At 34.4% G+C, this 24,517-nt stretch overlaps 1 protein-coding gene across 6 annotated transcripts in view; it reads left to right on the forward strand.

Moving 5' to 3' along the window:
- The window catches only part of SLC16A7 (solute carrier family 16 member 7), a 221,492-nt gene that overhangs the window by 80,934 nt on the left and 116,041 nt on the right, over positions 1 to 24,517 (forward strand). For 2 of the 6 annotated variants that reach the window (XM_066258875.1, XM_066258873.1), the window contains one exon: positions 9,333 to 9,383. The exons of 3 other annotated variants lie outside the window; for them this stretch is intronic. The gene's annotated coding sequence lies outside the window, so the exon portion shown is untranslated. Of the gene's footprint in view, positions 1 to 1,222; positions 1,278 to 9,332; positions 9,384 to 24,517 lie in introns of all 6 variants that reach the window. One more of the 6 variants, XM_066258872.1, reaches the window with a different exon arrangement.

Genomic DNA, 24,517 nt, shown 5'->3' on the forward strand with positions numbered 1-24,517 from the left:
TTATTGCTTTATAAACACACACATATGCACGCATTTATACATTAGCAGTGATTTTCAACTAGGATGCTGAAAGAATTTCTAAAACATGAAATACTTGAATGTTTTGTCATTTGCACTGATCTCTTTTCCCTTAGACTGTTAAATAAAAAAATGACAAAAGCCACTACAACAATAGCTGTCCTATGTGAATGAATAAAAATTATACTTTTTTTTGTCAGATTGGCAAAAATATAATTCAAAAAAAATTTTTTTTCTGATACAGACAGAAAGAGGGACTGATAGGGACAAGCAGACAGAAAGGGAGAGAGATGAGAAATATCAATTCTTCATTGCAGCACCTTAGTTGTTCATTGATTGTTTTCTCATATGTGCCTTGACCAGGGGGCTACAGCAGAGTGAGTGACCCCCTTACTCAAGCCAGTGACCTTGGTCTCAAGCTAGTGAGCCTTGCTCAAACCAGATGAGCGCAGGCTCAAGTCAGCAACCTTGGGGTTTTGAACCTTGGTCCTCTGCGTCCTAGTTCAACATTCTATCCACCGCACCACCACCTGGTCAGGCTATAATATATTTTTTGATGTGCCACAGAATTTTAGTAATTAGTTTCTGTGTGTCATGAGATGAAAGGTTGAAAATATAATTAAATTTTTTTTTCTGATACAGACAGAGAGAAGGACTGATAGAGACAGACAGACAGAAAGGGAGAGATGAGAAACATCAATTCTTCATTGCAGCACCTTAGTTGTTCATTGATTCAAAGGTTGAAAATCACTGCATTAGCCTACTAAAAGTAGAGGGAAATGTCTCCCAAAACAAAAACAAGTTATTGTTTTGAAATCCCAAATGGAATGAAGTGAGTTTCTTTGTTGTCTTTTCAGAAACTCCTCTACACCTTGGGAAGTATGGCTTAGGACAGAAAATGCAAAGCAAGTACAAATAAAAGCTGGCATCATAGTTATGATGTAGGGTTGGTGGTGATGCAAAATAACTGGACTAAATAATCGGTCCTTATCTAAAGGGATCCTGTAAATAAAACCTTGGAGATTTAGAGAAGGCAAACAATAGTTTTAGCCAGTAAATTAGAAAGTTATAGTTATTAAGTCTTACAGGAATAGAGTTGGATACTTTCTTTTTTAAATTACATCTCAATATTTAGATAGCTACTCTATTCTTCATTCTTTTAGGAGTCAGTCTTAATATGTGATTCTTTCCTCTGAAACCTTAGACACCGGAATCTTGGAAACCAAAAGTGGTGGGCTCTGTGACAATAGAGTTGCTTTGTGAGTATCCTCAGTATCTATCACTGTTTGTGGATTTGGTAGGTCATCATGTGAATGGGAATTTTGGATTGTCTGATATTTAAAATTATTTTCCAAAACAGAATGGAGTTTAAAGTTGGCACTTGTAGCCATTAGTTCTTCTATCACTCCACACTTTGTGTGATCTTGGTCAAGAGATTAAGCTTCAGTTTTTCTGTACATAAAATAGAGCTAAATATAAAGTTTTCACCAAAAAGGTATTATAAATGTAATAAATAATACATTTTAATAATAATAAAAGAATTATGTTATTATTGAAAATGTGAATGCTGAATTTAATGTAACTGTGGAGAATATAGGTATATACTTATGTTGTTTACCTTTGTCCTTGGTACCCTTTAAAAAATATAACTGTATTTTAACAAAAATGATCATATGGGATTTCTTATATTTATATTTTATTTGTATAGGCTTTTACTGCTCAAAGAGTCTCCACACTAATGACTTACTGTAATTTGATCCTCAGTCCAATCCTGGTGTAAACCAGACCAGGAATTATTGTACCCACTATGCAGATGAGCAAACTAATGTTCAGCACTATAAATATCTTGCTGAAGATTGCATACCTTGTGAGAGAACTTGAGAGCAGATGTTCTCATAACTATGCTCTTTTCAGAAACCATATTAAGTAGGTCAAATTTCTTTTTTGCCTTTGGATTGTTACATATTTAACTATTTTTTTAAGAGTGGTGATATCAGTTTACCAAATGGTATTACCTGTTGGTCATGAACAGTTGCTAGACCAAATTTATGATTTTATTCTGTCTTCTACCTCAAGTTCAGAGCAAATCTTGGTTTTTCAAGTGGAAAGCAGAAAAAGGACTCCTTGCATCCTAATTCCCACACCCAATGAATATGTTGTGTTATATAGTGAATGAGAATTAGTTGCTATAGTAAATGACCTTGAGGTTATCTTTGATTATATGCCTGTGATGCAGTATAATCACTATGGACCTGATAAATGAAAGAAGGATGATAGTAAGAAAAGGACTCAGCCTGAACTCGATGGTTTGAAATGGGAGAATGCAATCACAAGCCAAAGAGTGTGGGTGACTGTTAGAAGCTGAAAAAAAACAGGAAAAAAGATTCTCTCCCAGGCCTTCCACTGATACCTTGATTTGAGCTCAGTGAGACTTTTAACTTCCAGAATTATAAAATAATAACTTTGTGTTGTTTTAAGCACCACTTTGTGGTAGATTATTACAGTAACCATCAAAAACTAAAACAGCCCGACACTGTGAAATTAGAAGTTTGAGAGTTGAGTGGTTGATGCCAGGGGGACTTTAGGTCAGTCATGGGTTTTTTTGCCTCTTTGATTTGTTAAGTTTTATCCCACTTTCAGTGTATAATTGTTGAGGTTCCTGATAATACAACATAAGGTTCCTTTGGATACATGGTTTGCTAATGAAACTGATTTGTCCCTGCTGATTCCTCAGGCCTTGAGATCACAGACTGTGTATCCTGAGTATCAACGGCAATCACAGACTTACTGAGTACTGAGACTTACTTACACTGACACAAACAGTCACATTGTGTGCTTTTAGTTAAATGAGATTTCTGGTTTTCCTCAAATAGATCTGACATTTTAGTGCTGCCCTTTAGTCAATTTCTTCAACTTCTAGTTTACAACCCCATTCCTTCTCTACTTCATTAATTAGCCTCTCATTTACTTACATACAGCTAAAAATCACAAAAAATTAGGAAGAACTTTCTCCGGGGCGCTTAACTGTGTGGAAATGTATATAGATCTTTGTGCGACCTCAGAGAAACTTTTGAGCACTGAACCTGCAAAGAATATTCTTTCTTGCCTTGTTTTAACTTTAATCCAGCAGTTGACTGAAGGGTAGCAAAAAAACAATTAAAAAAAAAAAAAGAAGAAGAAGAGAGAGTGAGAGATTTGAGCAAAAAATCACTGGAAATGAGTTAGTGGTATGTTATGTTTCAAATAAATTATATAACAAATACATTGTCATGTATTCTTTACTTCCATGTCTTTCTACCTTGAAACCACAACCAGAAATCTCTAAGGAGGTAAGCAGAGCAGCTCAGTAATATCCTGTCTGTTGAAAATCCCACCAACCCACTCACTCACTGTGTTGTCATTTCTTTTACATAGATTGTGGATTTATGTGTAGATGTCAATGCTGATTACCAAATGATTAGGCTTTTTTTTAGTCTCATTTGGCCAGATTTGTATGCTTTTGACAGAGCATTAAACTTAGGAAAAATTTTAAATTATGTATTTAGTTCTCTCCATTCATGTTATGATTCAGATATAGTGACTTCAGACTTCCTGTTATGAGCAAATATGTCACATTTGCTAATGTGTCCAAGGAAAATCTGGTTAATAAGTATATTGGTTTCAGATACAAGGGAGCTTTTCTATTATATTACTCTGATAATGAAATCCTAATAATGCTGAATAGCTTTATGATGTTATGGCTGATGCCCTGAGTGGGTTTTATAATTTTATATCTTACTGATAATATATGTGAATGTGTGAGGTGAAGTTAAATTATATAATGTATTATAGTATCTGAGAACTCTGCTAATACTTTATAGCTCTATTTTAGCTTTCAAAATCCTGTCTTATCATAGGATCATTTACGACAACATGGATGGACCTTGATAACATTATACTGAGTGAAATAACTAAATCAGAAAAAGCTAAGAACTACATGATTCCATACATAGGTGGGACACAAAATTGAGACTCATGGACATGGACAACAATGTGGTGGTTACCAGGGGGAAGGGAAGAGAGGAGAGGGAGGGGGTTGAGGGAAGGGAGAGCCATAAAGAAAATCAAATAAAAGGTGACGGAGGACAATTTGATTTAGGGCAGTGTTTCCCAACCTTTTTTGTGCCATGCCCCACCTTAACCTTTCTAAAATTTTTATGTCCCCCCCTATGTAACATACATAATTTTTAACATTAAAAAATTGATTTGTTCACTTAATAAACATAAATGATAGGTTCTAGGAAGAAATCACTATGAAATTGTTAACAAAACACAGTAAGTAAAATTTCAAAACATATAATGAAAAACAGAAATTTAAATTCCAAATAATTTTAATACAGATTTTTCTATATTAATTTATTATTTTAATTTAGTGTGATCCTTGTGCTTGATGCTTGCTGCACAGAGATTTTATATTAGGTTCCAATTTGGTTAGCTTTAGTCTCAAGTCTCCACGTTGTGTTATATCCAGCCGATTTCTTTTTTTTTACCAGTAAATCATTTACAGCACTAAATCCACATTCAGCTAAAAATGAAGATGGAAAAGGTAGCAATAGTTTTCTTGCTTATTTGGTTGAATTTGGGTATTTGATTTCTGTTTCCTCACAAAGCCATGCCATCGCTCCTTTGATGTTAAATAAAACTTTAACTGACTCATCATTTTGCAATTCTGCAAGTTCTTCTTGATACTGCATATTTGATATATCAGACAAATCCACTAACATTGGCTGCATCATCCATGTTGGGAAATCAATTTGTTTTAAATCAGAAAATCTTTCTTTTAAATCAGCCAATAGAATATTCAAATGATTGACAATAACAAGTAAAGCAGTATCAGTTACTTCACATTTTTGGAGCCAATGAAACTGTTTAAAGTTTTTGTTGTTAATATGTTTCTGACATAACTCAATATTGGTAATGAAACCAAATATCTTTGCTTTTGCATCGACAAGAGTTTTATTTGTTCCTTGAAGTTGCTTATTTAATATATTTAGTTTTTCAAAGATATCGGCTAAATAACTCACAAATGCTTTACCATCTATTGTTAACAGATACTTCATTTCAGGTTTGTCACTTAAAAAATCACTAAGAGTATCAAACAGTTCCATAAATCTTTTCAAACAGTTTCCTTTAGATAGCCATCTTACTTCAGTATGAAGTAAAAGTCTCACATAGTCTTCATTTTGTTCTTCACAAAATAGCTTGAAAAGATGCTCACATTTGGCACTAGTTTTAATAGCATTAACACACTTTATTACTGTATGTAATACTTCATTCAGAACAGGTGAGATGTTTTTAGCTACCAAGTTTTCCCTATGAATAACACAATGCACAAGAATCATTTCTGGATTTGCATCTTTCATCAATTTTAAGCAGCCATTTTTCTTGCCCATCATATTGGGAGCACCATCTGCAGCACAAGATGTTATATTTTCATTGGTATATCATTGACATCTAAGTAGTTTTTCAGCTTATTATATATATATCTTTGGAGGTAGTGGTGCTTTCTAATCTTTTACAGAACAACATTTCTTCAGCAAAATGTCCTTTATCAATATATCTTACGTAAGTTATCAATACTGCCTCACTGTCTCTCAAAGTTGATTCATCCATTTGCAAGGAGAATTTTCTTGTTTTCAGCTTTTCAATAAGTTGTTTTTCAATATCCTCACTCATTTCGTCTATTCTTCTGCTAACAGTATTGTCACTGAGTGGCATAGCTTTTATATCTTTGTCATCTTTTTCAAGAACTGTTTTAAGAAATGCTGATATTGACGGTTTTATTAAATTCTCTCCTATAGTGTGATTTTCTCCAGTTTTAGCGATGAATAAAGAAATTTGATAACTAGCCTCAAGAACACGATTATTAGTTGAAGTATGAGCAGTAAATAGAGACTTTAATGTTGTTCTTTTTTCAAAATTTTTCTTTAAAGTTTTAAGGTAACTCAAATCTGAATTAATATGAGCACTATGTTTTGCCTTCAAATGCGCCTCAAGATGACCTCGTTTCATTGATTCGTTGGTCAAGCATTGCTGGCATAAAAGACAAAAAGGAATCCGCTCATCATGAACAGCGGGTATGAACCCAAATTTTAAATATTCCTCCGAATATGGACGAGTTTTTTTCTTGCTTGCACCACTCATTTTACTATGGGCTATAAGAATTAAAAATAAGATCAATTAAAAACTAATATTAAAATATGTGTTAAAATATATTCAATGTGACATAGAGTAAACGTATACTAAAAATTCATATTTATTTAAATGTATATAACACATTTACTACACTACCACCGCAAATCAAAAGGTATCTATATTTTTTCCACTTGACAAAATTTTCTGGAAAGTTATGCTTCTAAAATTAAAATTGTCATGCATGCACTATTATAGCCCCAATAATATTTATAAAATATTAGTGCTTTCTAGCCCCGATGCAAGAAGTACTTAATAAAGAGCTTAATATTGATAAAAATAAAATCAAATACTTACCAATTATATCTATACAATATATATATATGTGTATATTTATTAAATCAACAAGCTTTTACAACAGTTTTGACTGACACTTATTTCAAATTAACACCAAGTGAATGATGTAAAACACGACAGAAGTTGCGATGGGCCAATTAGGTGAGAATAACTGCGTTGTTTTTTTTAATTTTTTTATTTATTCATTTTTTTTTAGAGAGGAGAGGGAGAGACAGAGGGAGAGAGAGACAGGAGAGACAGGGGGAGGAGCTGGAAGCATCAACTCCCCTATGTGCCTTGACCAGGCAAGCCCAGGGTTTCAAACCGGCGACCTCAGCATTTCCAGGTTGACGCTTTATCCACTGTGCCACCACAGGTCAGGCGCTATAACTGCGTTGTTTAGCGAGTTTTTAAAATGTCCAAGGTTCCCCACGGCAGACGGCATGCTCCGCGGTGAACCCAGGACGAAGTTTACTTGACGACGCCAATTACCCAGTTGATATTTTGGTCTCGTCAAACGAAATTATACTTAATAATTATTTACCGCAATTATTTAAGAATTGCATTTTTTGTTAAATTTGGCACCAGTATCTAGCATTGCATTTAAATGGCCTGGGGCGAAATAGTTAAAGTCGTGTCGAGTCCATTTTCAAATTGCCCCCCTTAACTATGGAATTGCCCCCCTGTGGGGCATGGGCCCCATGTTGGGAAACACCAATTTAGGGTGATGGGTATACAACATAATCAAATGTCAAAATTATCTGGAGATGCTTTCTCTGAATCTATGTACTATAGTTGATCAATGTCATCCCGTTAAAATTAATTGTCCAAATAAAATTTTAAAAAATCCTGTCTTATTAACCATATATGAATCTTTCTTACATCATGGAAGAGTTACTATTTGAGAAAAGAGAACCTGTCTTATTTATCCTGGCTTCTCTGCTGTTCATAACATAATAACTTTTGTATGCTAGCTACTCACTAAATATTGGTAAAATTAATTCATTAACATAAGAAAAAATAGATTCAGCTAGTTGCTTTGTCTCATCTGTCTGCTTCTTAAAACAGAGGCTCAACTGGAGAATGTGACTTGGAACTATGGTCAAATGGAGTTCCTAATTTGAACTCACCTCCAAAACCTAGGCTTTCATTTTGTACGAGAAGAACCTTCCCTAAGAAAATTATCACATGGTATAGACCAAACCAGAATGCACCCTGCCCTGTAAGAAGGCACATCTAAAAAGTAAATGTCCACACTAAGTTTGCTTAGTTTTTTTAATCTGATTTGGAACAGACTGACGTGTTATTTTACCTGAAGTGTCTCCATTAGAAAATATGAAGCCATTAGATGCGAAGTCTGAAACTCAGAAATGTTAGGTAATTTGTTCAAGGTAAGAAGTAGACTGTAGGTTTGAACCCAAGTTTTCTAATTCTAAATCAAACACTTTAAAAAATATATCTTTAGAATAGGTTGAAGAAGCATAGCAAGGAGTCATGCTATCCCCAGGGATCAAGCTTAGTGAAGAGGCTAGGACCTGTCACAAGTTCAGACAAAGGCAAAAAGGTCCATGGGCTCTGTCTTCTGCCTAGGAAGACAGCAAGAAAGTAGTTGACACAGGAGAACAGAGAGGAATAAAAAAAAAATGGAAGCCATAAAACTTTAATTACGTCCTAGTGCATGGTTCTGACTCCTGTTAACTGCCTTTGCCATATGATTTTGATTACTTTATTGCCCCAGCTTTATTGAGATGTAGTTGACATATGGCATTTTGTAATTGTAAGGTGCACCTGAGATGACTTAAAACAAGTGTATATTGCAAAGTTTTTGCTATAAGGTTAGCCAGTGTATCTATTACCTCACATAATTGCCATTTTGTTATTATTATGGTGAGAACACTAAAGCTCTACTTTCCTAGAAACTTTCCAGTAAACAATTCAGTGTTGTTAACTTATAGTCACCATGCTGTACCTTAGATCCCTGGAACGTATTTGTCTTATAATTGAAAGTTTGTACTCTTCGACCAACATATACCATTTCATTCTCCATGCTTGAGCTTTTGACAACCACCATTCTACCCTATGTTTCTATGAAACTGATGATTTTAGATTCCGTATTTAAATACAGTATTAACCTTTTTCTGTCTGACTTATTTCACTTAGCATAATACCATTAGTGTCTATCCATGTTGTCACAGAAGGAAGAATTCAATTTTTAATGTCTGAATTATTTACATATAATACATGTCTTTATCTTTATTATATATATTCTATACATATCTTTATTAATTTATCCATCTATGAACACTTAGGTGTTTCCATATCTGGCTATTGTGAATGATGATGCAATAAACATCTGAGTGCTAGTATTTCTTTAAGAGAGTGATTTCATCTTTGTCTCTATACCTAGAAGTGGGACTTTTGGTTCACATAGTGGTTCTATTTTAACATTCTGACAATTTCCATACTGTTTTCCATAGTGGCTGTACCGGTTTACATTCTTACCAACAGTTCATTAAGGTTCCCTTTTCTCCACATTCTTGCTAGCACTTGTTATCTCTGGTCATTTTGACATTAACCATTCAAGTTTTTCTATTTATAATCCATTGTATTCACATTTGAAAGTTTTATGCTTCTACTTAAAATTACTTTAAAACTTTTAAAGTATTAATTAACTTTTATTAATTATATAAACTTAGTTTGAAGTGCAGAAGAAGCTCATTCCTGGTTAAACCTGAATGGGCCAGTAGATGTAACTTTGCCTTAAACTCTACTCATATCTTCCTTCTTTTTTCCTTTTCTTGAAAAAGAGACAGATGGACAGACAGGGATGAAGTGAGATGAGAAGCATCAATTTATAGGTGAGTCACTTTAGTTGTTCATTGACTGCTTTTCATATATGACTTGACTGGGGGTCTCCAGCCAAGCCCGTGTTTCCTTGCTCAAGTCAGCAACCTTGGGCTTCAAGCTAGTGACCTTTGGGCTCAAGCCAGTGACCCCACACTCAAGCTGGTGAACCTGCACTCAAGCTAGGGACCTCAAGGTTTCAAACCAGGGCCCTCAGCATCCCAGGTCCATACTCTATCCACTGCGCTACCACCTGTCAGGCTCTACTCATATCCTCCTAATGTCTATTGCCTTGGTAGTGTTTGTAAAATCAGGAGAAATAATGGCTTCTACTTAAATAATGGCAATGAAAAGCTGGAGCACATTAATATACCTATGTTAGTATTCTTGGCTATAAAAATAGATGGAAACTACATGGTTGATCAAATTATTTTATAGCATATGCCTGGTGTGTGTGTGTGTGTGTGTGCATGTGCGCGTGCGCGCGCGCGTGTGTGCATGTGCATGTACAGGCATGCACACACATGCAGAAATGGTTGTGGTGTATGAGTGTTGGAAAGGTGAGGAATTATTGACCTATTTAACTAAGACTGTTTCGTGGTCTGAGCTTGTACAATTTAGTCAAAGGGAGATTGGATGTTGAAATAACAATTAGGAAGCTACCAAATTGATTTAAATAAAGTGGTGCATGTGGGAAAGAAAAAAAGGCAATAGATTTGAGTTTTTGTGGAAGTAGAATCTACTAGGACTGGCAACTTTGACTTGGTGGTAGAGTGGGAAAGCAGACACCGAGACTTTGAGCTGAGTTACTGGTGGAATGCTGGTGCATTTTAGAGAAAGCTGTGAGGCCTGACCTGCAGTGTCGCAGCGGCTAAAGCATCGACCTGGAGAACTGAGGTTGCCAGTTCGAGACTGTGGGCTTGTCCAGTCAAGGTACATGTGGGAGTTGATGCTTCCTGCTCCTCCGCCCTTTTGCTCTCTCTCTTTCTCTTCCCCCGCTAAAATGAATAACTAAAATCTTTAAAAAAGATTTAAACAAAGAAAGAAAGCTGTGAGAACACATTGCATGCTGAGGGTGTTGTCTGGGAGCTAAGGGAACTGAAAGGTCCTAGACTAAATGATACATTTAAAGCACTCTCTTCATGAACAAGCTTTCTGTATTGACCAAATATAGTAAGATCTTCTATTGACTGGACAGCAATCAAAGAAGGAAGTGTCTTAAATGTTCTATTGTACTCAGGTCACTGAGTACATAGAATAATTTTGTTTTGTTAGTAGTGAGCCACTATTATCAGCAAAAAGGGGGAAGTCTATTGAAATGGTAGAATACTTGTATATTTTGTGTTTAAGACCACATTACTTTCATTATATTTTCTTGAGTCTTAAAGAAATTAAATTAAACTAAAGACTTTTTTCTTTTGCATTATAACTCTGAAAGATAATTAAATCAGAATAAATTTGGATTGTTTTCTTCTATATATGCTGACTTTAGCACCATTCTAATGCTAAAATTCAGAACATAATTGGATCACAGTCAGTTTTGCTAAATAAATGTTAAGATTATAAAACTCTTTCCAGGAAAAGAATATGGAAATTTTTTTTTATCCAGATGAGAAAAGGAATCCATTGGAAGATTCCCGCAGTATTTATGAGGAGTTTGCTTTTTGTGTCTTTTTACTAGTTTACTGTTTTTTCTCACCCAAAATATATGCCTGGGCTTTCTGCCCTGTGGTATTTCTTGCACTTTTATTTCAAATAAAAACTTTGGGATTTCCAAATTAACTCAGTCTTCACTCCATTGTTATGATGCGGAAAAACACCAAAATCTCACAAAGAAAATGTGCAAATGCTACATAGAACTTGGGAACAATACTACAAACAAATTCATTGCCAAGAATTTATTGTTATGTTTCAAACTAGGAATTAATAATTGTTCCAAGAGCACACATGCGCTTCATCATGGGTTTTCCCTCAGGATTGCATTTCCTGCCTCTCTTGTACCTGTGTTACTGAAAAATTTTGGAAAATGGAATTAAAAATAAAAGCTCACATTATTATACTTTTGGAATTACTCTTGGGAGTTTGCAACTTTGGCAAGGATTAGTCACCTTCAGCTATTTTCTCCCCAAGGCTTGTGTTGAACAAGTCTTTTCAGCATTTGGCTTTTCTTTTCTCAAAGGCTTTGTGTAGCAAACATGACTGTATTCATCTCTAACTCCACAGAACTCAGTTGTTCTACTTTCATAACATGATTTTCTATGATTTAACTCAGATATATTCCATGTAAACAAAATGAGTCAAATTGTTGAAGTTTTCCTGTGATTATATATGTGTTAAAAGTTGGATATTAAAGTCAGTTATATTTGCTGGGGATTTTTTTTTTCCTACTTCAGCAAACACTAACTTTAAATGACAATTTTGAATCTTTGGTAGATTTCCTAAAAATGAATACTTAAGATATTAAAATAATTCAGTAAGAAAAATATCTTATGTAAAGAAAAATGAATTCTACATATAAAAAATAATATAATTATAATTTGAGCTCTTTAAACTTTTCTAACATGATCTATAAAGTTAACAAACTACAGTTTCTATCATTTAGATAATAATTTTTAAAGGATTTATGGTATTATCATAATAGCAATAAGCAAAATCATACAAAATAAATCCAAAATATATTGTTCACACACCAGCCAATTTTAATTTTTACAAATCTTATGTTATCAAGTTACTTTCTGGATAACATGTTAGATATATCTTTGTATTTCTTTTTGAACTTTAGGACTTTTCATAATACTAAATAAAAAATTAATTATATATAAGGCCTTTTTAAATTTAACATTCTTATAATTAGTAACATGTTTACTTAATAAAGTTAATATATTTGCATAAAATTGAACTCTATTGTTATATTGGCATTATATAAACATAGTTGATACAACAATCTAATTGAAATTTTATTCCTCACCTTTTTGTAAAGGAAAGTCCTATTTATCAATTAATCACCTGTATTACAAAAGGAAATTTACCCCAAATAAATGTATTGAACACTTACTAACTACTAAGTACTTTACTGTGTTGAAACAAAGGTAGTTGAAGAGCTGTCAGTGAACGTGTTGTCTGGTTTTGATTGTCATAAGTACTGATTAATTGTGCTATTTATAATATAATTTGTTCAGTGTATTATAATCTTTGTGTATGTTTAATTTTGAACTACACAAAAGTTTCTGATGTTTTTGCTTTATTTTTTGAACTAAAGGTTTTAATAGAAGGGACAGAAAAATACCACATCTTATGTTTTAAAGGTTCTTGTTTTATTTGGTTAAATTCTAAGAAATGTCCAGAAAATATTTATGTTACTATTGTAACCATTATATACATTGAGAAATACAGCTTATTAAAATCTTTGGGAAGCATATTTTCAACAGTCTATTGCTTATGCCTAGGTCTAATTAATGACCCATTTTCCACATGGGAAATCAAATTTCCCTCACCCACTAACTATAGAAAGGTTGGATTGCTGCTCAATGGAGAGGAAAATGGACCTCGGATCCAGATGAACTAGAATTGGAGTCCAGGACCCAATATTTATCAGCTATACAATCTTATATAAATAATCAAAACTCTGAGCGCTAGTGTTCTCATTCTTAAATTATGTCATAATGTTTATTTTACTTGGTTTATATTGTTTATTTATTTATTTACTTACTTACTTATTTTGGCAAGAGAGAATAGGAGAGAGAGAGAGAGAGAAACAATCTGTTCCTGTATGTGCCCAGACTGTGGATCAGCAACCTCTCTGTGCCTTCAGACAACACTCTAACCAACATAGCTATCCTCCAGGGCTTACTTGATGTAGAGCAGTGTTTTTTAACCACCGCTCCAGGGACTGGTGTCAGTTTACCTGTAATTTCATGCAGGTCTGTCAAAGAGTTAAGCACTTGATGTTATATGAAGATTATAGACCCAACGATCTTAGTCAAATTTGCTTCTGCTCAGGATGATAGCCACTTTCAGCCTGTATCATAGATGAAAATATTATCAAGATTGTCTTAAATATCTTTAGAACTTGTAGGCTCCTTCCAACATGTATGTATGCGCTTTTGTACCATACAGCGCATTTACAAATCATGTGCAATAGACAAAAAGCATTCGGACAAACTTATGTAGTATTCAGTGCATGGTACATGTGGAGTTCAAAAATCAAGCACCAGCTTGTACTGTATTGCAGTTTATGTGCTAAGATAAAACTTTATTTGTTGAGTGTTTCTGTTTCCAGCTGGCTAGGTCACTGGTCCCCAAGTGTAAAAAGGTTGAAAACCACTGGTTTAGAGAATGATCATGGATAGAAACTGTTTGATGAAATACCTACTTAGAATATAAGAAACACCTAATAAACAAAGCTGTTTATATCTCCAAAGATTATTGTAATTTCTTAAAAAAAAAAAAAGATGGCAACACTGATCCACCATCAGATTCACCATCACTCTTAGGGAAGACTTTTGTGACAGATGGCATGCATTTACAGAATGACTGGCCAAGTAAAGATTCTGTGTGATTAGGCAACAAAATAAAACTAACTGGCTCTTAAGGGATTCAGCACATGACTTTGGTTTCTTTATTGTTGTTCCTTAACTTATTACTGAGTTATCTAGTCTTAGCCTTGGTGAAGATTCACTGACACATTATGTATATAGCACTTTTACAGTATGTCCTATACATGATATTAAACCATGTGCTGGTTGGTGCATATATGTGAAAACGTGGCTGTATCAACACAGCAAAAAGAATCAGAAGACTAAATTCAGCAGTTCAGATTGCTAGATTTGGTCACCTTTTTTGACCTGGGATATAATTAAAGCCAAATTTATTTTAACTATGAAAAGTATGAACTAATTGTACATGTCAAAGGAAGTTCTTCAAGATGAAAGTTACCTTTTCCCTATTTGAGAGACAAAAGAGGGAAGGGCAAAACTCAGAGTCTCTTCAGATCTGTTTTCAAAGTTGCCTCTGGCTAAAAGTTAATGATCAGTTGCCTCTGAGACCTGAGAAAAGTGTCAAACTCATGTTCTCTGGCTATTCAGGTAACTTTTAAATTATACAAATTGTACCCGTGTTAAATAATATTGTAGATTATAGACATGTGGGATTTTTTTATTCCTTTAATATAAAATAATTTTGTGTTCTGAGCTTAATGAAAGAACAATGGAAAACTCTATAAATGTTGGCTGATAGAATAATGTTTTGCTTTTGAGTTGTACTGGGTTAAAGCTAATGAAAGACTCTGTGCTTGTATGAGAAAATTAGAATTTTTAAATGTTTTTATGAAACTTGTCATTCTTAAACTTCTTGGCTGACAAGTGTATTAATTATACTTAAAATAGTACATTATATAGTCTGCCAAGTCTTCGTTAGTCAGGAAAATTTTAAAGTTTGCTTAACATTAAAATTTTGAAAATAACACTGAATCTTTAATCACTAAAATTTTATTCTTACTTGATATGAAAATATCAGAAGTAACCTTGGTTTTTATTTTCTAAATCATAATGATTTATAAATGTCCATGTGTATCTTGCTGAACAAACTGTAAAAATAAATTAAGTTTTATTATGAGGTTTAAGCAATTTGTTCCCAAAACATTTGGGATTGTATTACAGCAAGATATGAAGTTATTGTACTGTTATAATTCAGGTGATGCCATCTGTATAATTTAGCTGTAATTAAAGACATGCTTACTAAATTTTATAATTTTCAAAACTGGTTTCTAAAAATATCTGGTCTTTACATTTACAAAATGATCATAGTCAGCATTGATTATTGCTTAAACCACTGAAGCCACAAATTAGATGAATTTATAAAAGTTTCTGTTCTTTTAAAGTGCTTGGTCATTTTTATCTCTATCAGCAAGTATCTGAGACGAAGAAAACTTGTCTTGGTTGTATTTAGACTCAAGTGATAAAGATAAGCAAGCATTAAATACTAAACGTTAATATAGTGCTACACATGCAGTTTTCCATTAATATTTCTCTTGAACTCAAATTAAATGTTAGACAATGATGGCTGATTATGCAATGGAATTGTGGAGCTGGCAGGAATCTTGAAGAGCATGACATTTTATTTTATTTTTATTTTTTTACAGAGACAGAGAGAGAGTCAGAGAGAAGGATAGACAGGGACAAACAGACAGGAATGAAGAGATGAGAAGCATCAATCATCAGTTTTTTTGTTGCGACACCTTAGTTGTTCATTGATTGCTTTCTCATATGTGCCTTGACCGTGGGCCTTCAGCAGACCGAGTAACCCCTTGCTCGAGCCAGCGACCTTGGGTCCAAGCTGGTGAGCATTTGCTCAAACCAGATGAGCCTGTGCTCAAGCTGGTGACCTCGGGGTCTCAAACCTGGGTCCTCCGCATCCCAGTCCGATGCTCTATCTGCTGCGCCACCACCTGGTCAGGCGAGCATGAAATTTTATAGATGAGGAACTGAATCCAGTGTGAAAGTAACAGCAGCTACTGGGAGTGGTGGGACTAGAATTAAGTTCTATTTACAAATTGGCAAATAGAGTTAATGGTTTATTAGTCAATATTTATGCCGTTTTTGAAAGCAAAATTATATGTTATTCCTTAACACATTTCCATTAGAGGTACCGCTAAATGAGCACTGGTATTTAAGGTGTGATTGTGGAGTGATATTTACCAGATTCACCCTTGATAGTGCTAAAATTCATGTATTCATTTATTATAATTTACATAATCCAGTCCTTCTGTCTATATATGGATTTGCTTATATATATTTGTGTTCTCAAGGTTAGAGAAGAGATTACTGCCAGTTCTCATTTTCACATACATACATTAAAGCCATGCTGATGGATTCAAAATTTACAAGTTAAAAATATAGGTGGCTCAAGTTTCACTAATTAAAGAAAATTTAAAATAAAAGTAAAATCAAAATATACAGATAAATATGAACCATCTTAATTTAAAATTTGAAGCAGTCTGTAGGTAATCTAAGTATAAAACAATTATTTAACTTATGATTAAAATACTAAATTTGAGAATTTAACAATCAAGACTATTTTTTAAATTGCATATATACAGATTTCCTACCATGTTCTTGGTAGACTCTTCAATTCATTTTTTATTATTAGATATTTGTATTCAGAACCCAGATTATACTTATTTAATATGTAGGTATTACTCACTATGGCTATTGGATATTCACCTACTTCTCAGGTTTTTTATGCAAATCAGGTTACCGTAAAAGAGTTTGTTCCTGTAAACCATTATATGTTATATTCTATGAATTGCTAAAAAGTTCACCAAGACCCTTTGGCAGGTATTTGTAGATATTACACACACACACACACACACACACACACACACACACACACACATCTATCTAAAAAGGAAAGAGATGGAGAGCATCAAGGTTTACTGTGTTGTAAAGGAAGTAGGTGTCAGAAAACCTAGCTCAAAATGCTAACATCACAGTTAACTTGCTTTGCAAATTCTGAGTAAATCACATAACCTGAAAGAGCCTCTGTTATGTGAGCTATAAATGGGGGTTATAGCAATAATAGTAGTGCTTCTTTCACATGTTTAGTATGAGAACCATGTGAATTTATATAAAACTTTACCCTGTAGACTCTAAATCAGTACAGAACACTTTCTAGGGCTGCCATAACAAAGAGCCAAAAATGAGGTGGCTTCAAACAACAGAAATTTATTCTCTCAGTTCTCGAAATGAGAAGTTTGCAATTAAAGTGTCAGCGAGGCTGTGCTTTCTTGACAGCTTCTAGGGGGAGGTTCCTTCCTTTCCTTTTCTACCTTCTGACAGCTCCAGGCTGTGGCGGCACTGCTCCAAGTTCAGCCTCCATTTCCATGTGGCATTCTCCCTCGGTTGCTGTCTTTACATGGCCATCCTCTTATGAGGACACATGTCATACTGCATGAGGAGTCCATTTGACTTCAGTATGATCTTATCTTAACTAATTATATTACCTATTTCTAAATAAAGTCACATTCTGAGGGACTGGAAGTTAGGATTTAAATTTTTTTTTTTTGAGGTACACTATGCAACCCATAATGCATTCTGCCTTCTGAGCCACCCCAGACTCAGATCCTTCCCATTGTAAAAATATGTTCACCCAAAGTCAACCATTACTGCATGGACTTCTATTTGTATGGGCAAGATTTGAGGTATGGCCCATTCAGGGGCAAAATTTGTCTCCATCTGTGGACTGTAAAACCTAAATAACACATATGTATATACTTTCAAGATATAACAATGGAACAGGTATGAAATAAGTATTCTCTTTACAAAAGGTAGAAATTGGAAAGAAAAAGGGGTCACTGTTCTACAGCAAGTTTGCAACTTAGTGATGCAGGTTCATTTGGTTTTATAAAATTTAGGTGGCTTGAGAACAATTCTCTGTGGCTGCTGCCCTGCCCTCTGGTCATGCTAGGATGGCCTCATACCCTCAACCCCACCAGTAGGGATTTAGAATTGAGGAAGTCTTTGCTGGAGCCTCTGCATCTGTGGTTCTCCCTCAGAGTCATTCTTCCTTCATTTCATCCTGCCTCTCTTCCTTTCAATCCTCGCTGACAGTGTTTGTGTTGGAAATAACTTGTCTGCCTCTCGTCTAATCACAGATTCCAAGCCGTCAGACAAGAGGGTTCCCTGCAAATCTTTTCTGGATACTTGCTTCTCTAATTCTGACTTCTGTGCTGAGATAATTGATTGGATCCAGGTTGTCCTTGACTGGTTTGAGAACACACTATCTGGATAGATTGAGGATTTTCCAGACCACCAAGTTCTAATTCCTTGTGCCATATGTTTCGTTTATCTGAAATGCCAGAACATAGCTTTGACTTGTTCATTTTAACTTTATATTCCATTCTGTGAATATACAGACTTTAATTGCCTATTTTACTATTGCTTTACAGTTAAATTGCTTCTAAACTTTTTAAAATTCTTGTTTTCATGATGCTATAGACATTTTTTCACATGTTTTCTGTACACACCCCAGAGAGAAATGGATGATTGTAATATATGTACAACTTCAATGAGCAGATTTTGAAATGTATTTGAGTTCCCATTGCTCCACATCTTGTGCTTGTTTGAAAGCTAAAAAAATCTAGGATTTAAGCCATGGAGTAGCTTCATTTGGTTTTTATTTCAAAGTTATTCCTAATGTCCCATTGGCTTCAGTGTGAAAACAATTATCTCAGGTGGTGATTGGAACAGTTTTATTTTTTTCTTCTCCATTTAGAAGGGATTGAAAGTATGGAAGGCAGGACCAGATCAGCACCTGGTATGTATTATTGAGCCAGACTCTCTCGTCTCCCATTTTGCGTGGAATACTTCAGTTCCTGCTATTATGCAGAACATGAACTTCTGCTGTATTGGCTGCTTCCTGTTTCAGATTCATTGTTTCACTATACTATGCTACTGGTCATTGGAGATGGGGTTTTTTGTTGTTGTTGTTGTTTTAGTTAGTCATTTAATTTGATTTTTTTACATTTTAGGTTTTCTTTTTCTTCAACAAGTGCTTGTAGCATAGAGGTTATATTCAAATGCAAATTTCTCAATCTGCTCACTGACTTTTGACTAAAGTTGGATAGCAATAACCAAGCCTGAAGTGGTTGGCAGTTTTGTATTACCTATTGCAAAAAATACATCTTTGTATTCTAATTGGGTGGGTGGCAAAAGTGGCCTTATTATACAAAAATTAAAGAACCTTACTTGTATTCTTATCTAGATGGAAGGCTGTGCTATCTCTGTACCAATATTGTTCGCAAGAGTACTTTATAGTACAAGAACTTTAATACAAATGTAGTTTTAGATCTAGTCAGTTACTTGAACCAAAGCTATAACAAAGCCATAGAATTCTGCATTATAAAGCATAATAGATCTAATTGTGATGAGATATTTTACTTAACAATAAAAATCTATATTTACTATTAAAGTGACCAGATTTGGCAATCTGAACTGCTAAATTTAGGAGGCAGGAAATTGTCATTTCTATAATATCTCTCATAAAATAACTTAAAGGTTCTTAGAAAATTTAGAATTTTGAGCAGTATAATAGGCATGTCAGGATTATTTTGCTAAATAATTCTTCACGTATAATGAAGTTAACCTGCTGGATAAAATTTTTAGCATTTTATATCTAGGTGTAGAAAATCCACCAAAAGTGATGAGTTGGTTCTGGCATAAATAACATTGAGCTGTTCTTTCTGACAGTAGTTGGACAATAGATTCAGTTGTTACTTGAAGCTAGATCTGGAATATACTTATAAGACCATGCCATCAATGTAGAATAAATGCTGAAGACAAGAATCTCTTGTTGTTGAACAAACAAATCTAAGTCAGTAAGATGTTATTTAGAGATTAGACAAGTTGGCAGTCAATATAGTTTTCTTTGTCCATTGCTAATCCTTAATATATTTAATTTTTATCAACAAAACATTTTACATTAACATTTAGTTAATATATTTTCTTTTTGCTGTAGTTTTAAATCATAGAAATAGTAAGTAACTTTCTCATATAATCTAGGAGGGAATAGGCAACAATGAAGAAAACATCACATTTCTTACCCATAGCACTGAATTTAATATTGGAAACATTTTATAAGGATGAAACTATGAGTTTTATTTTCTGTATTATTTTTTCTGAGTGACTTCTATCTCTATTAAACTTTGCTATGATATATTCTGGGGCATCATTGATTATCTACAATCACAGAAAGAGGGAGTAGACTTTATTCATTACTTCTCCAAGTATATCAAAATCTTTCTTAGCCAGAACTTTTATAAAATATATACTTTTTGGATCATTTTTATCTTTACTTTTTATTTGATTAAATTGTGCTCTTTATTTAAAACTTAACCCAACTCTATGTATAATTTCTTCTGGTTGCTTTTATTATACTCCCTAATATAATAGTTATTGCCAGATACCAGTTTTTCTTATCTAGAGCTTGATGAGAAAATGACACCTTAATTCCGTAAGTCTTACAATGATTGAATTAACTTATTTCTTGTGCATTAAGTTGCATAATATCTATATAACATCATTGGGAGAATAAAGATTAATCACTAAAATCATTTTCTGGTGAAACACTGCCATACGTAGTGAATAAAGTGTTGACGTAGGATGCTGAGGATCCAGGTTTGAAACCCTGAAGTTGCCGGCTTGAGCATGGGCTCATCTGGCTTCAGTGTTGTTCACCAGCTTGAGTGTGACATCACCGGCTAGAGTGTGGGATCATAGACATGACTCCATGGTCACTGGCTTGAGCCCAAAGGTCACTGGCTTGAGCAAGGGGTCACTGAATGGCTGGACTCCCCTGATCAAGGCATATATAAGAAAGCAATCAACAAACAACTAAGATGCCACAACAAGAATTGATATTTCTCATCTCTGTTCCTGTCTGTCTGTCCCCTTCTGTCTTCCCACCCACCTTGCAAAAATAAAAGAAAAAGGCTACCACAGAGTATTAACTTCCCTCCCGTATTTGTTGTTATTTCCCAAAGAATTTTATACTCTGTAAAAGCATGGTTTGTATCTTGTTCCATCATTGTACTGCAAGCACATTGAACTTGCGTGTAAGAGATGTTTGAGAAATACTTATGAAATGGGTAATGAATGAAGCTTCTTTTCACAGAACATTGATGGTAGAACTGTTTAAAGTCACCATAATTCATATCACAATGTCCAAAGAGAGGTATGTGAACCTAGGTCACATATGAGCTAGAGTTTGTATCTGAAGAGTCAGGTGGGGATAGTTGGGCTAATCTGTAGTTATAATAGTCTCAAAGAGTAATAGAACTGATCTTCAGCTCTCAGGACATTGTGTTCATAAATGAACTAGTCTAGATTAGTAAGGATGAAGATGGAATAAGGACACATGTCTCTCATTATCCAGCAGGCTAGCTTGGGTTTCTTTATAGATAAGTAATGACTTTGGTCCCAAGAATAGCAAAAGAGGAAGGGCTTAAATGCACAAATGGTTTTCAAGTATGTACTTGCTGTTCCATTGGCCACAGTGTTATGGACCAATTGTTTACAACCCCCAAAATTCATGTGTTGAAGTCCTAATAATTGGTATTTGGAGATGGGAACTTTGAGAGGTAAGTAGGTTATAAGAACTCTTATAACATGGTCTAATGGAATTATTGCCCTTATCAGAAGAGACATCAGAGAGCTTGATTTCTGTTTGCACGCATGTATCAGGAATAGCCCATCTGAACACAGTGAGGAGGTGGTTTTCTGAAAGCCAGAAAGAAGGTTCCTACTAGAACCTGACCACACTGGCTCCCTGAAAGTGTGTAAAAATAAATTTCTATTCTTTAAGCCACCCAGTCTATAGTATTTTGTTATGGCAGCCCACAGAGAATAATTAATGTACATGGCAAGTCACATGACAAAGCCCAGAGTAAATATGAAAGGGAACTATTTAAAGAGATGAATACAGTTAGGGGTGTAATTTGTGGTCAGTTTTGTAATTTACCAATATTGTGTTAATAGCCTTTGAATAAACACCATGCACGACTTAATTAAATAAATAAATAAATTATGTTTTTTCCATTATAAAACATTAAAAAGGAAGGTTAACCCTTTAGAAAAAATGACCTGGAGTCAGATATTCTTTTTTTTATATTTAATAATTTTAATTTATTTTGTTAACATGGATTCAAGTATCCCACTCAATAAAACTTCTTCACTCTCACCCTCTTGTCCCTCATTACAGCCCATTGGTCCTCCTCCCCCTAACTCCCTCCCCCCTTCCCTTTGGGATTTTCTGTCCGGTTATCTGTATTTATGTGTTATGTATATATAATTTCACTAATCCCTTCACCTTCACTAATCCCATCCCCTCATTCCCCTTCCCTCTGGCAGCTGTCCCTCTGCTCCCTGTGACCCACCTCTGCCTCTATTCCATTCCTCAGTTCAGATATTCTGATGTTATTCTGTGTTTACATATCATATATTTAATTATTATTTTTCAATACTTTTTTTTCAAATATTGATATTAAGCAAGAGAGGAAGGGAGGAGGCAGGGTGGGGGGCATTTTTCTGTTTCTGTATGTTCCCTGATTGGGAATTGAACCAGCAACCTCTGTATTTTGAGATGACACACTAACCAACCAAGCTATCCGGGCAGGGCTCATGCACTTAATTATTAAGTGTAATTCAGGACTATTCTATGTTTTACTAGTTTTGCAGACTATCTCATATTTAACAGTGGATATATGAGGCCAAATGACAATGCTGGCTAAATATTCATTAAATCCACCTTCATGAAATCTGTTTAGATCTTAAAATCTCTATTATTTCATTGTCAATTGACCTTCAGGCAAACTGAAGAAATCTATGAGAGTACCAGCATGAATATCTGTTCCCAAGGGTATTTTAGGTAAAATACGACCCCTGGCTTTCTTGATCTTAAAATGATTAAGCCATGGCCATGGCCAGTTGGCTCAGCAGTAGAGCATGAACCCAGTATGTGTATTCCTGGGGACCATTCCTGGTCAGAACACACAGGAGAAGCGACCATCTGTGTCTCCACCCCTCCCTCTCCCACAGCCATGGCTCAGTTGGTTTGCACACATTGGCTGCAGGCACTAAAGATGGCTCTATGGAGGCTCTGCCTCAGGTGCTAAAATAGCTAAGTTGCAAGCGCAGCCGCAGATGGGCAGAGAATTGGCCCCAGATGGGGATTGCCAGGTAAATCCGGTCAGGGCTCATGCAGGAGTCTATCTCCTCTACTCTCAGTTAAAAAATAATAATAATTAAGCCTCAAACCTGAACTTGACAGAGAGTTATTGCACAGATTGATGTTCTCAATGACTAACATTTGACAGTTTGCTTCTGATTTATTATGCTTCTAGGTAAAAACAATTTACCTCATTTTTTAGTATTTTCACGGTTCTTTCACTAATTGGATGAAAAATTTTAATTTCTTTTAAACTGATGATGTGCATTTAGAATCAACTAATCTTAAATTACTTTTATTTTTTAAAACATAATTTCAGTGTGTTTTTTTTAGTATGCTGATATAATTCTGTTCTTTTTTTTTCCTTAATGTTAAGTAGCTTCTGATTGTTTTTAAGTTTGTACCTAACAGTAACACTAATACGTATACAAATATATATACAAATTATTGGATTTTTTTTAACCTTTCTAGTCAAGCACAGCAAATGTACTTGAAAAACAATCATACACAACTGGGTTCAGCTCCTACTAACAGAGCTTGTAATTTCTGAAAAACAAAAAACTCAGAAATAAGTTTTCAATTTATTTTTTAAAGAATAAAAGTATGTCACATTAAAAAAAGAAAACAAAATGCAGTAAAGGGAGGATAATATACTAGTGTTTTTCAGTTGCCAGTTTATGCCAGAAATTTTGTGCTGGTCCACAAAAGACTTAACCACCTTGATTTTGTATGAAGATTGTAGACCGAATGATCTAAGTCAAATTCGCTTATGCTCAGGGTAGTTGCCACTTACCAACCCGTATTATTAATAAAAAGAATATTGACATTGTCTTAGATAACTAGAACTTGTAGGCTCGTTCAAACAACCTTTTGCACCATGCAGAGCATTTATAAAAAGCATCCAGACATACTTATGTAGTATGTAATGTGTCATACATGTAGAGCTTGGAAATCAAGCACTAGCTTGTACCATGTTGCACAGGCATGCATGGTAAGATAAAGCATTATTCATTGCATCTTTCCATTTCCAGCTTGCTAGGTCACTGGCCCCCAAGTGCAAAAAGGTTGAAAATCTGTATAATATACAATTCCTTCTTGCAGTATTTTCATCTACTAATAGATAAAAGAACATTACTACTTACTACATATTTTCTATATCACATATATATTTGATAAATCAATTTTAAGTAAAAATCTACATAAATTAGAAATATTAATATAATAAATATTCTACAGCCTACCATTCAACTGAAGAATTTACTAGAAACATCACTTGAAATCATTTTGGTCCTCTGCTGTTTTATCCTCAACCTACTCACCCAAAGAGAAAATCAGTTTTTTAAAACTTAGTATTGATTCATTGCTTGTTTGTGTGTGTGTGGGGGGAGGGGGTCTGTGTTTCCTAGCTTTATCACAATCCAACATTTTT

Source organism: Saccopteryx bilineata, chromosome 2 (genome assembly GCF_036850765.1).
Source record: "Saccopteryx bilineata isolate mSacBil1 chromosome 2, mSacBil1_pri_phased_curated, whole genome shotgun sequence".
In the NCBI taxonomy this organism is placed as follows: domain Eukaryota; kingdom Metazoa; phylum Chordata; class Mammalia; order Chiroptera; family Emballonuridae; genus Saccopteryx; species Saccopteryx bilineata.